This window comes from Gopherus evgoodei, chromosome 1 (assembly GCF_007399415.2).
Source record: "Gopherus evgoodei ecotype Sinaloan lineage chromosome 1, rGopEvg1_v1.p, whole genome shotgun sequence".
NCBI classification, from domain to species: domain Eukaryota; kingdom Metazoa; phylum Chordata; order Testudines; family Testudinidae; genus Gopherus; species Gopherus evgoodei.
In genome coordinates, this window is record NC_044322.1 from 155,982,652 (window position 1) to 155,995,917 (window position 13,266).

Sequence of the window (13,266 nt, forward strand, 5' to 3'; positions counted from 1 at the left end):
ACCTTTGTTCTCAATCCCAGCTCCACGGGGCAGAGCATGTCCTTTTCTCAAAGACCTCCTTGTAGGAGCTGGAGATTGTCCCTCCTGAAGTGAATTATCATCCATAGACACAAATGTTCCATCCTCACTAAGCAAGTCTGCTGGAGTATCAACTTGTGACACAACATCTTCAGCCTCAGCCTTCACATTTGTCCCCTCAGTCCCAGGATGTAACCAGCCCAAAACCTTTTCCTGTTGATATCACCTCAAGTAGTCTTTGTGTATAACCTTAGGCTTGGTTCTGGGACCCAACTGAATCCTATACACTACCTCATCAATTCAGGCCACAAGTACATAGGGGCCCCCACAGTGCCTATCTGTCTTATGGTTCTTATCCTTCTTTCTTCTCTAGAGTTATAAAACCAAACCAGATGTTCCCTCTTGTTGGCCTCTGCATAAGACCGTACATCATATAACTTTTTCATTCAATTAACTGTCAGTTTTAACTGGTCTCTAGTGAAGGAATGTACCTTTTCAGTTTTGCGCTAGAGAGTCTCTGTATGGTCCAGGTAGTTCAGGTCCCTCTGTTCCTCTTCTGGGACTCCATATAGGAGAGTTTCTGGGGTTTCCTGCTCATGCCCAAACATGAGAAAAACTGCACTGCAGTTTATACTTTCATCCACTGCAATTCCATATGTCATCAGGAGGAACTGAATACACTGGTTCCAGTCCCCTTGATGTTGCTGTACGAAGGTAGCCAGCTGCGGTCCTAAAGTCCAATTGAACTGTTCTACCATTCCATTGGATTGTGGGCACAGTGGGGTTGTGCAAATCTTGTGTCTGAGTCCAAAACATGTAAGGTATTAAAAATGATTCAGTTCTATCATGTGGTCGAGAGAGTGAAATTACTTTTCACACATTTGAAATCTGTACTCAACTACATGGTTTTACATATATATGTATATATATATAATTTCACCAGAACCAAAGGGGTAATTTAGAGAGAACTGATTAGGCTCCTTGGTAGGCTGGCTGGTACCCACAAAAATGCTCAATGGTTCTGGCCATGTTGCTAATTGAAATAAATATGACAATATCCTTTTATATAAATTTTAATAAAATTTATAAACAAAAATAAAATCAACATGTCACTAAAGGTAAATTACTATACACAGTACTAAACTTAAACTTAAAAACACAATTATCAAGCTAGTGTATAATCAGTAAGTCAGTGAGTTTATGATATTGGATGGGAATCAAGTAATCAATGTAGTCAAATCATCAGATTAATACAGTTGATAGTCTATGCTTCATAAGTCCTAATACAGGAGTCCAGGCAGGAGGATGTTCATACAATTATAAACCACCGTTAGAGAACTTTACCCACAGCAGTGGAATCAGCTTAGCTTGTTGAATATTTATGTATTGAAACCCTATTACCGTTTATGTCCAAGTCTTAGCTTCAAAGTCAGTTAAAGCTTCCTCCTTGCATTTCACTATTATGTGTGGTAGCTAATTTTTTTTCCTTTCCCCCAACACAAATATAGACTTAAATAAAAAAATCTCTGATACATGGAAGTTTAACAAACTCTACTTAACAATTCACAGCTGACAGTTGAAATTTCTCTGGACACTTTCACCAAAATAAGAAACACATTCCATAATTTTATGAGACAACATTTAGGGTTATTTAGATTTTGGGCATGTTCCTTCTGGCGCTTTTCCCGTGTGGACTTTACAGGTGCTCACAACATGTGCATGTACCAAACCATAACTTCACACCCTAGCATATTAAAATGACTGGGACATCTTGGAGTTAAATAAAAACAAAAGCCTAAAATAGAAGACAGAAAAAATAAGATACTCAGGATAAAAGCTCTTGTGGTCTTCAGTGTCATGTGGAATAGCTGCAGTCAAGGAATCAGGTGGTGATGTTGCTGGCATGCCACCTAATGCTAGCAGGGCTTTGGGTACTGGGAGACTGCTCAGTGACTGGCACAACCTCTTTGGTATTGTCTTCACCTCCTTTTCCCATAGGTGGTCTGCCTCAAGAAGTAGGTATATCAGTCTCCCTTGGATAGCATGTTGACCTGAAGGAATCAAGGCCTTCCCCTTTTACCTTGATCTTCATGGTTACAGTTCCAGCTCGCTCCACATTACAGCACCTCCCCCAAGGTCTCCAGGCAAATGAGATGTGAAGTACATCTTGGATTCCTATAATGTTGAAGTGAAGCAAACTTTGGGCTAAATGTCAATTTGTAAAGTTCTGCTTAAGCCATCAGTTTTCTGAAAATATCCAGTGTGGCAACCCCCCAAAATATTAAAAATTAGAGCTACATGAGACAATTTGAGAATTTTTCCCTTGGTTCTTACCTCATGATTGACATCTGATTTGCTTCCAAGAAAGACGCCTTGAAAGATCCATAAAACTAACTCATTGCAAAAGCTTCTAGCAGAAAACCCAAACACTTCTTTATGAATCCATCAACATCCTTAAAAATGAATGTGGACATCTGAATATTGATAAAAAGGACAGATGCCATGTCTTTCCTTTGCAAACAAGAGAACTGGGGAACTCAGTGACTGCCTGTTATAATCCAACTGGGTAAAAAGTTACAGTTTGTTAGTAACTTTTCTTCTCAAAGCAGAAAATTACTACATCCTATCTATGTAAATTCTATTTAAAATAAAAAAACTTGAAAGTTTACACTAGGTCTCTATTCTTCTATATTCTATTTTTTGCACAAACCACACACAGAATAGTCAATTACTTGCAGTTACCCAGACCACTGCAGCAGTACATAAGGATATATATTGAATTACATTGGGATTACAGCACAGAACTACACATTTTCAAAGTAAAGATGAATGGTTACCAAGTCCTACCCTCCTGTTAGAGTATGGTATTTTCGGGTTCTCTAACTGTAAATCAACATACTAACACTTCCTACTGTAGAGGAGGACTGTGCTGAAAACAAAATACATGCACATACATGAAATACTAAAAAATAATGTAACTCAGGCTCTCAGTGTAGGGACTTAGTTTAAATAGCAAAGAGAGAGAGAGCCCAGCTGACATGAGATATTCAATTTCTATTTCTTTCATTATTGCTCAATATACACCGCTCATTATGGACTAGATCAAGTACTTGCTGGTTTTACGCTTCTCACAGACACATCTACATGTTTACAGGATTTCTACTTTGAGAAGTGAATGCAGCACATGGCAGTTTTGCATAGGGGATTTAATAAACTAGTTGCCAATTTATATGCCAAAAAACTCAGATGGCAGGGGGAAAGTGGTTCTAAGCTACTTTCCTCCTCTCCTAATGCTGAGGGCTTGTCTACATCACAAAGTTGCAGCGCTGGTGAGGGGGTTACAGCGCTGCAACTTAGGAGGTGTACACATCTGCAGGGCATCACCAGCGCTGCAACTCCCTGTTTGCAGCGCTGGCCGTACTCCCGTTTTGTCTCGGGTGTAGAGGATCCAGCGCTGGTGATCCAGCGCTGGTAATCAAGTATAGACACTTACCAGCGCTTTTCTTGACCTCCGTGGAATAAGCAGGTATCCCAGCATACCTGAGGAAGCCTCTGGTAATCAAGCTGGTCTCCTTCCCCGGCTTGCTCTCGCGTTCCCCGAACCCCGAGCAAGCAGGTCTCCTTCCCTGAGGTTTGCAGGGTGGTTCGGGGAACGCGAGAGCAAACCGCGGCGAAGCTGGTCTCCTTCCCCGGTTTGCTCTCTCGTTCCCCGAACCCCCGAGCAAGCAGGTCTCCTTCCCTGCGGTTTGCAGGGTGGTTCGGGGAACGCGAGAGCAAACCGCGGCGAAGCTGGTCTCCTTCCCCGGTTTGCTCTCTCGTTCCCCGAACCCCCGAGCAAGCAGGTCTCCTTCCCTGCGGTTTGCAGGGTGGTTCGGGGAACGCGAGAGCAAACCGCGGCGAAGCTGGTCTCCTTTCCCGGTTTGCTCTCGCGTTCCCCGAACCCCCCTTGAAGCCGCCCAACAGCGCTGCAGTGTGGCCACATCTAACACCACTTGCAGCGCTGGTTGCTGTAAGTGGGGCCACTCTGCAGCGCTGGCCCTATACAGCTGTACTAATACAGCTGTAACAACCAGCGCTGCAAAATTTTAGATGTAGACATGGCCTGAGTTACTTGAAACAGCTCTGGGACTAACTTAGAGCAGCCTAATAGACAGCTTCAATTTGCATCTGTTATAGCACTCCCGATCCCCTCCTGCCCTGTAATGCATCATTTTCTGCCTCTCCTTGACTCCTTAACGGAGTGGAGAAAGTATGATACAGAGGGCCTTCACCACTTCTACACATTATTCTGTTGTGTCAGGGGAGCCTTGGTGGGAGAAGCTCTGATCTCCCTGTGTTAATGTAATGTTATGGTGGAGAGTTTAAAAAAAATATTGGACTAGATTCTCATATATTCATAGATTCTAAGGCCAGAAGAGACCACTGAAATCATTTAGACTGATCTCTTATATAGCACAGGTCATAGAACTTCCCAGAAATAATTCCTAGACCATATATTTTTGAAAAATATCCATTCTTGATTTAAAAATTGTCAGTGATAGAGTACCCATCACAACTCTTGATAAATTGTTCCAGTGTTAAATTACTCTCACCACTAAAAATATATGCCTTATTTCCTTATTTCTACATTTGTAAATTGCACTAAGATTGCACTACAGTACTTGTATGAGGTGAATTGAAAAATACTATCTTTTTAAAAATCTTTTTTACAATGCAAATATTAGTAATAAAAATTATAATGCAAGGTGAGCACCGTACACTTTGTATTCTGTGTTGTAATTCAAATCAATATATTTGAAAATGTAGAAAAACATCCCAAATATTTATAATAAATTTCAATTGGTATTCTATTATTGTTTAACAGTGTGATTAAAACTGCCATTAAACACTATTAATTTTTTTATCAAGTTAATTTGTTTTGAATTAATTGCCTGAGATAACTGCGATTAATTGACACCCTAATTAACATCCTTCTTAAATTGTGGGCATCTGAACTGGACACTGTATTCCAGCAGCAGTCACCCCAGTGCCAAATACAGAGATATAATAACTACCACTTGAGATTCCCCTGTTTATGCATCCCAGGATCGTATTAAGTCTTTTGGCCACAGTGTCACACTGGAAGCTTATATTTAGCTGATTATCCTCATAACCTCCAAATCATTTGCAGAGTCACTGCTTCCCAGGATAGAATCTCCAATCCTGTACGTTCTTTGTTTCCAGATGTATACATTTACACTTAGTCGTATTAAAAGGCATATTCTTTGCTTGCACCCTGTTTACCAAACAATTAGATCTCTCTGGATCAGTGACCTGTCTTCTTCATTCTTTACCACTCTCCCAATTTTTGCCAAACTTTATCAATGATGATGTCATGTTTTTTTCCAGATCATAGATAGAGATGTTAAATAGCATAGGGCCAAGAACGAATCCCCGTGGCATCCCATTGGAAACATATCCACTTGATGATCATGCCCAATTTACAGTTACAGTTCATAGTTTACAGTTAACCAGTTTTTAACCCATTTAATATGTGTCATGTTAATTTTATATCATTCTAGTTTTTCAATCAAAATGTTGTGTGGATACCAAGTCAAATGCCTTACTGAAGTCTAAGTATATTGCATCAATACTATTACTTTTATCAACCAAACTTGTAATCTCACCAAAAAAGATATCAGGGTAGTTTGACAGGATCTATTTTCCATTAACACATGTTGATTTGCATTAATTACATTACCCTCCTTTATTTCTTTATTAATAATGCCTGGTATCAGCCACTCCATTATCTTGCCCAGGATTGAAGTTAGACTGACAGGTCTGTAATTAACCGGGTCATCCTATTTACCCTTTTACAAACTAACACCATATTAGCTTTCTTCCAGTCTTCTGGAACTTTCTCAGTTATCCAAGATTTATTGAAAATCAACATTAACGGTCCAGTGAGCTCAGTGGTGGGCAACCTGTGGCCTAAGGGCGGCATGCGGGCCGTCAGGGTAATCTGCTGGCAGGCTGCAAGACAGTTCGTTTACATTGACCATCCTCAGGCCGCAGGTTGCCCACTATTGAGGGAGCTCCTCAGCCAGCTCTGTTGGCACTCTAAGGATGCAAATTATCTGGACCTGCTGATTTACAACTGCCTAACTTTAGTAGCTTGTGTTTAATATCCTCCAGAGATACTAGTGGAATGGAAAGAGTGTTACTATTACCATGCGATGAGACTGCATCATTTGCTTTTTTCCACAAATGCAGAACAGAAATATTTATTGAACACTTCTGCCTTTTCTGCATTATTATTGATAATTCTATCATTTCCAACTACACCTCTACCTTGATATAATGCTGTCCTTGGGAGCGAAATTTTTTTACCTCGTTATAGGTGAAACCGTGATGTATTGAACTTGCTTTGATCCACTGGAGTGCGCATCCCCGCCCCCTCCCGAGCACTGCTTTACCGTGTTATATCCAAATTCATGTTAAATTGGGTGGCGTTATATCAAGGTAGCAATGTAGTAATGGAGCAATACCATTGTCAGGATTATTTTTGTTTCTAATATACTGTATTTAAAAAAATCCTTTTATTCTTAACTCTGCTGGCCATATATCTCTTCTTGTATCCCTTAGCTTCCCTAATCAATTTGCTATAATTCCTAATGTCCAATTTGTATTCTCTACTATCAACTTCCCCTTTCTTCTATTTGATATATATTGTGACAAGATGGCTGATGTAGTATGGTGAGTCCTGTGCTTTTTATGGTGGAGGGCTAAGATGCGACCCCTTGTCCCTGATTTTGGGGCACCAAAGGCCCCATTAGTGGCCCAGGAAGGTGGTAAAAGGGGAGGGGTCTGGCTCTGTTCCTCACTCTGAGTCCCAGCCCCTCTCAGCTCCTGCAGGTTATTACCCTCTTGGGTGGGGTACCTTAAGTCCTTAGATGCTGGGGCAGGGTCTCTCTTACTCCGGTTTTCTGATCTTCCAAGTCTCACAGCACACCTCCAAGTTCCAGTCCTCTCTCCTTCCTCCTTCTCCCCTGACTGCCTGAAGCAGAGGGATTTATTAGGTTGCTAACAGGGCCTTAATTGATTACAGGTGCTTTAATTAACCTGCAGCAACCCTCCCTAGTCTTCAGGGAACCACACCTTATTTAGCCTGGAGCTTATATACTTCCCCTCTCTCACTGCTCCCTGGCCCTCCTGTATCACAATATATATACTTAGTTTTTACAGCTGCTTTTACTTCTCCTCTAAATCAAGTCAGTTTTTTTTAACCAACACAGCCTTCTTCCTCAATTGTGAGATTGCGGCTTTTTGGACATCTGGTAAGGCGTTCTTAAATGATTCCCAATTATTGTTCACATTTTTCTGATTAAATTCTTCCATCCAGCTGATTTGGTTCAGAATTGATTTCGGCTTTGTGAAATTGGCCCTGTTTAAGCATCAGTTATTTATATTACTGATCTGGACTTTATTCTGCTTGCACAATATAAATGTGATCAAGTCATAATAACTTGTACCTAAGCTATCATTACCTTTTGGTGCTTTGATCAGTTCTTTATCTGTTAGGACAAGATCTAATATAGAATTCCCTGATGTTGGCAGCAACTCCTTTTGAGTTAGGAAATAGTCATCTGTAATGTTTAGAAATTCCAAGGATGTTTTAGTACTGGTAGCATGAGACCTTCAGCATATATCACTCCAGCTGAAGTCCTCTCATGATTACACACATTCCCCCACCCCCCCACACACATATACTAAGCAGAATCCCATATCTGCTGGATGCAGGTGATGTCAATGGGAGCAACTAGGGGCTCAAGATTTTTGGAAATCAACCCTTGCCCAACTACTGTGGTGGGCAAGTAAGCAAGCCTGCAGTACCTCTCTTTACCTCTTCATATATTGACCCAAACTCCATGAAGACCATAATAGTATAGAGGAGTTCATGATTTCCATTACTGTGCTATGTGGGAGCCTCACAGTACAGTTTTATGTGATCACAGAAAACAGAGGCAGTGATAGTAAATGCTTTCTATGTGTCGCTAAGATATTTGGAATTTGTTTTGATTTTTTCATCTGAAATGGCAATGCTCTTTCCTATTTTAAGAGATCAAAAATATAATTAAACTATCTATAACACACACTGTTAACTAAGTACTCTTCTGTGAGAAAAGAGGATTATTGAATGTAAACAGCGAGTGTTTAGTGAAAAAAAGAAAATCATATTTTTTTCGATGTTCTGACCATGCTCTACCAATTTCCCTGTCCTTCTGAGAAGCTTATTTCAAAACATTAGTACTCTGTTATTTAACAGCCTGAAACTTCCCAAAGTCTGAATTTCTGGTGAGCTGCAGTGTTCAGTTAATGTATGCGTGTTCAGAAAATACTGTATCTGAATTCAGATGCCTATAACTCTTAAATTACACTGTCAAGTATTGACATTTATGGTCGATAGCTTTAATATTACTATTTATGTCTCAATAAATTATACTTGCAGAAGTAAAAAAAAGAAAATCCAAGTTGTATTAATAGCTATGCTAAGCATAGCACTCAAAACATAATTGATATGAATATCAATAGAGTAATTTTAATAACATCAAACACGTCTGTGTCCTATGATAGGATCTTCTAAATGCAGCATATAGTGCTGCAGTGAAGCAGGTGGAAACTCTCTTTGTAAAATATCTGACTTGAATGAATGAATGAAATCTAGATTTTCCAGGTTTCAAATCTTGTTTTCCAAAGAGTTTCAGGCACGGATTCAAGTGAGAAACTTAAAAACTCTGTCAAATAAGGCAACATCAGAAGCAGGGCTGCCCAGAGGATTCAGGGGGCCTGGGGCAAAGCAATTTCGGGGGCCCCTTCCACAAAAAAAGTTACAATACTATAGAATACTATATTCTCATGGAGGCCCCTGCAGGGCCCAGGGCCTGGGCAGGGCTGCCCAGAGGATTCAGGGGGCCTCGGGTCTTTGGCGACGGGGACTCCCGCCGCCGAAGACCCAGCACTTTGGCAGTGGGTCCCGGGGCAGAAGAACCCCCTGCCGCTGGTCTTCAGGGCATTTCAGTGGCAGGTCCCGGAGCGGAAGGACCCCCCTCCGCCAAATTGGCTATGACGAAATGGAGTGGAAGAAGCTCCGGGGGCCCAGGCCCCACAAGAGTTTTCCGGGGCCCCCGAAGTGAGTGAAGGACCCCACTCCAGGGCCCCCAAAAAACTCTCATGGGAGTCCCTGCGGGGCCCTGGGCAAATTGCCCCTCTTTCCCTCCCCCTGGGCAGCCCTGGGCCTGGGACAAATTGCCCCTCTTGCTCCCCCTCTGGGCGGCCCTGGGCCTGGGGCAAATTGCCCCACTTGCCCTTCCCCCACCACGGGAGGCCCTGATCAGAAGTACCTTGTTTTAGGTTTTACATTGCCATGCATCTTTTGTTGTGGTTTGCAAACAATCTGTGCAAGGTCCATTATCGAACACACCAGTGTCAGTTTCTAGAAGCACAGGTTAATTTCTTACTTGCTAATCATTCTACTGAACCTGCTCAACAAGAATGGGAGATTCTGGCCACCCGTGACAGAGTAAAAATGGATACATGAAAGATTCCAGAATGAACACAGTACAACAGGAGACGCAAGGTAAGTCAGTCGTAAACTGAAGATCTGAGTGAATACTTTCTGCATAGCGCACTAAGTATGTGAGGGTTTCTGTACCTTCCGAAGGGTTCTGAGTGCCCTCAGCCCTCCCCACCCCTAGACTTTCTCAGCAGCGTGCAGGATTGGACCCTCAATTTGGCTTGATGGAGATCATATTTTTAGATGTTGTTTCCCTACAAAAACTGCTCATGGTCTTAAGATCCATTTCTGAGCCAGCCAGGTAGCAGAACCCACCAGGGAGATGTCCATATTTTTACAAAAATAAATCTCTCTTTGGTTCCTTCTAATGATCCAACATCCAAGCCTATATATTGCACATATTGTATGTTTTTGCTTCACATTGAATGGAGAAGGAATTCAGCAAGGCTGAAAAGCTCATAAAATTGGTGGGGTTTTTTTGTTTCAACCAGGATCTCCAAACATCGTGTGGCTATCCAGATGTGAAATTACATGCCAAAAGATATCAATTTCACTCCAATCCATAAGTGACTTTTCTAGCTTCTGTGGTTACAGTGTGGTTTTAATCCTAGGTACGGCATCTCGGGAGCAGGGGATAATTATCCTTTGAAACAATACAAAAATATAAGGCCAGACCACCCCTTTCTGTGGAAAAGCCTATGGGAAAGATGCAGAGAAATGGGAAAAAATTTCAAGGTTGAACATGTTGAGTTTTTTGCAATGTCCCCCCTCCAGGAGAAAAGGTTTTAGGGAACAGTGGAATTTGCAGAGACTGAGGCATTCCAATGAGGGATCTGTGGGGAAGGGACCTCCTAGATCCATAGGGGCAGGAACCATCTGAATAGATATAGATGGCTGCCCCTCTGCACAGCTCCACTGCGCCCTTTCTCCTCCACCAGCACCAGTAGCACAGCTTTTGCAGGGTGATTAGAGACAAGGGACATTAGGACTAGGGTGTGAATTATAACTTAATTATGATTCATATTCAGCCTAAATGTTCCTTTACAAATTTTGTAGCATTATCCCTAGAAACCTGTAAGGGTCCAAAACAATTGATCTCCTTCCATGGTATTTACACCCTTCAAACACTTGTACACAGTTTTCACGTCCTTCCTTAGTGGCCATGTAGCAAAATTCCATCCTTATTTGAAAAGCTAAATGAGCTGGAATGAACATTCTGCTACCCATTCTGCTCAGTGTGTATGCTAGGCAGGTAGGAGAGTTAGCAAGGAGATGGGGGCTACGTATCTTCAGTGTGAGAATGATAGCCAATTATATATCACCACTATGGCAGTTCCCACTGGTACAGTGACATAGGTGCCCCAGTATGGTTAGGAGATTGGAACTTACATGAAGGCTAACTGGCTGAGGTACAATTTGAGCACGACAGAAATAATGGTAGGAGAGGTGGGCATGGATGTTAGCACCACTGATTGACAGTGTGTGGCCAGTATTTGTAAATTGGGGTCACAGTGTAGGATTTTTATTAAACCCTAGGCTGCTACTATGCAGAAGAGTATGTTTTTCCATTTGGGCTTGTTAAGACGAGCATGACCTTTTGTTTTGGAAGCAGACTTTGCTACCTGTGTCCCTGTCTTTAGTGCCTGGAAATTAGACTGTTTCGGTGTTCTACATGGATTATACCTTGCGGAGCTAGCCAGAATGCATCAGGCTGCTTGTTAATGGAGCTTTATGATGGAAGCACACAACTCCAGTGCTCTGCAAGCTGCACTGGTTGCCAGAGGACTTCTAAGTGGAATTTAAATGTTGGTACTTATCTTCAAGGGCATGCTTCAAAGCCCTGTAAGGTCTCTAGAAAGACTCGCATTGACTTACATCAGTTTTGGATTAGATTTTAAAGCCCCATATGGTCTGGCTTACCTGAGAGGCACCCTCCCTCTTCACACCATACTGCCTCAGTTGCGGTCATCAGAGACGCTTGAGATGGTGCTCTCTTCGTGTAGAGGAGCCGGGCTGTGAGCAGGGATTGGCTGTGAAACCTCTTTTAGACTGGAAGGCTCCTTCTCCTACCATGATCTTCTAGAGCCTGGATTTGTTAACCTTCCTGATATGCATGCTGCAAAGCTTGTTTCTTTTCTCAGGCATTTGAGTGGTGGCTGGGGTGAGACTTGAATGGGGTGCTTACTAATGAAGTATAATTCAGTTATGGAGCTGGATTAGGTTATGATTATATGGGCAGCTGGCACTGGATTTAGGTGATTTAATATAATTTTTACTTATTTTGAGCTGTAAGCATTATAAGGAGTACCCAGCATTTGGCAGATGCATGTCTAGATGCACATTGTGTCAAAGTAAATCAATATGCAATGTAGTAGTAGTTAAATCTCAAAAGAAAGAAGGCCTTAATAAATCTCTGTTCTAGGATTCAGCTCAAGTTCCCCCTTTCGCCTTCGTGCATCTTGGATGCTCTGGGGGGAAATACACTGGATAGAACAATTTTGGGGCTCAAGCCATGATCTTCCTCCTTGAATCTCTGATTTTTTAACTTTTCCTTCCCCCCTTTCTCAGGCTGTGTCCGAGTTACTTGTCAGACTTTCAGCTCATATTATCCCCTACCTCTTCCCATCAGAGTCTGCATGAAATCTTAATGCAGGAAATAGTTCTTGATCCCTTACAGGTCTGTTAGCTCCCATGCATGGAAAAATCTGAATTTCCCCGTGGCTTAGCCCTGTTGTTTTTCACATTTGTCTTTTAGGCTTCATCTTCATCTCAAGTATAATGGGCCTAGTCAGTCTTGTAGGGAAGGGCAAGCCCACCAGGAGATGATCAGTAAGCCTGTGAGATTTAAGAGAAGCTCATTCTCCAGGTCTCCTGGCTCTGGTGAGTAGTATTCCAAAACTCTACAGTGAATAATTTTTAACATGCTGCTAGCTCCTTGGTCTCGCTACCAGTAAAGCAATGGTTGGATGGCAGTGGTTTGTTTATCGGATGCAAGGAAAGAAAAAGCAATTGCTTTGTAATGACTAGACATTCACAAGACATTAATTTAAAAATAAAAGGCCACGGGGAAAGATTTCTGCCACATCAATCTGATCTACTCCCCCCCACTTCCCTAATTTTGTTTCACCATGATATAACTTCTGGAACACACTGCAATGTGATGATGCAATGATATTTTTAAGGACATCTCCCTTTGGAACATTTCTGTGTGTGGTTTCTTTGTTCAATGGATAGGATTTGCCTGCCAGCAAGGCAGAATCTCATTTAGTTACAAAGTCCATTGGCTCTGTTAATGAAGTCTTAGCTATGTTCTGCAGGGAAAGCATAGATGAGACTTCCTTCAATTTTCTTTGCAGGGTCATTACTGTTAATTTTAAAAGCACAAAGCTTCTCTTAGGAACCGAGCTCTTTCATTTTTTTGCAGGTTTGGTTGAATTACACATGACGAAGGTCACGCTAATTTGCATTGCCATCTAGCCATCAAGTTCTGGGAGAATTCATACTTTTTTTAGCCTTCATTTATCACATTAATACTCTGTCGAGGGGAATCTAACATGCTGTGGTGCTTGAGCAATAAGTATTGAGTGATGTAACTTCAGCAGGTGTTCTGGATTAAATTGAGATCACTATTTTCTGCATTTGACAGAATAATTACACTGTTAGGAACAATGCAAGAAGAACAAAGGAATTCACAA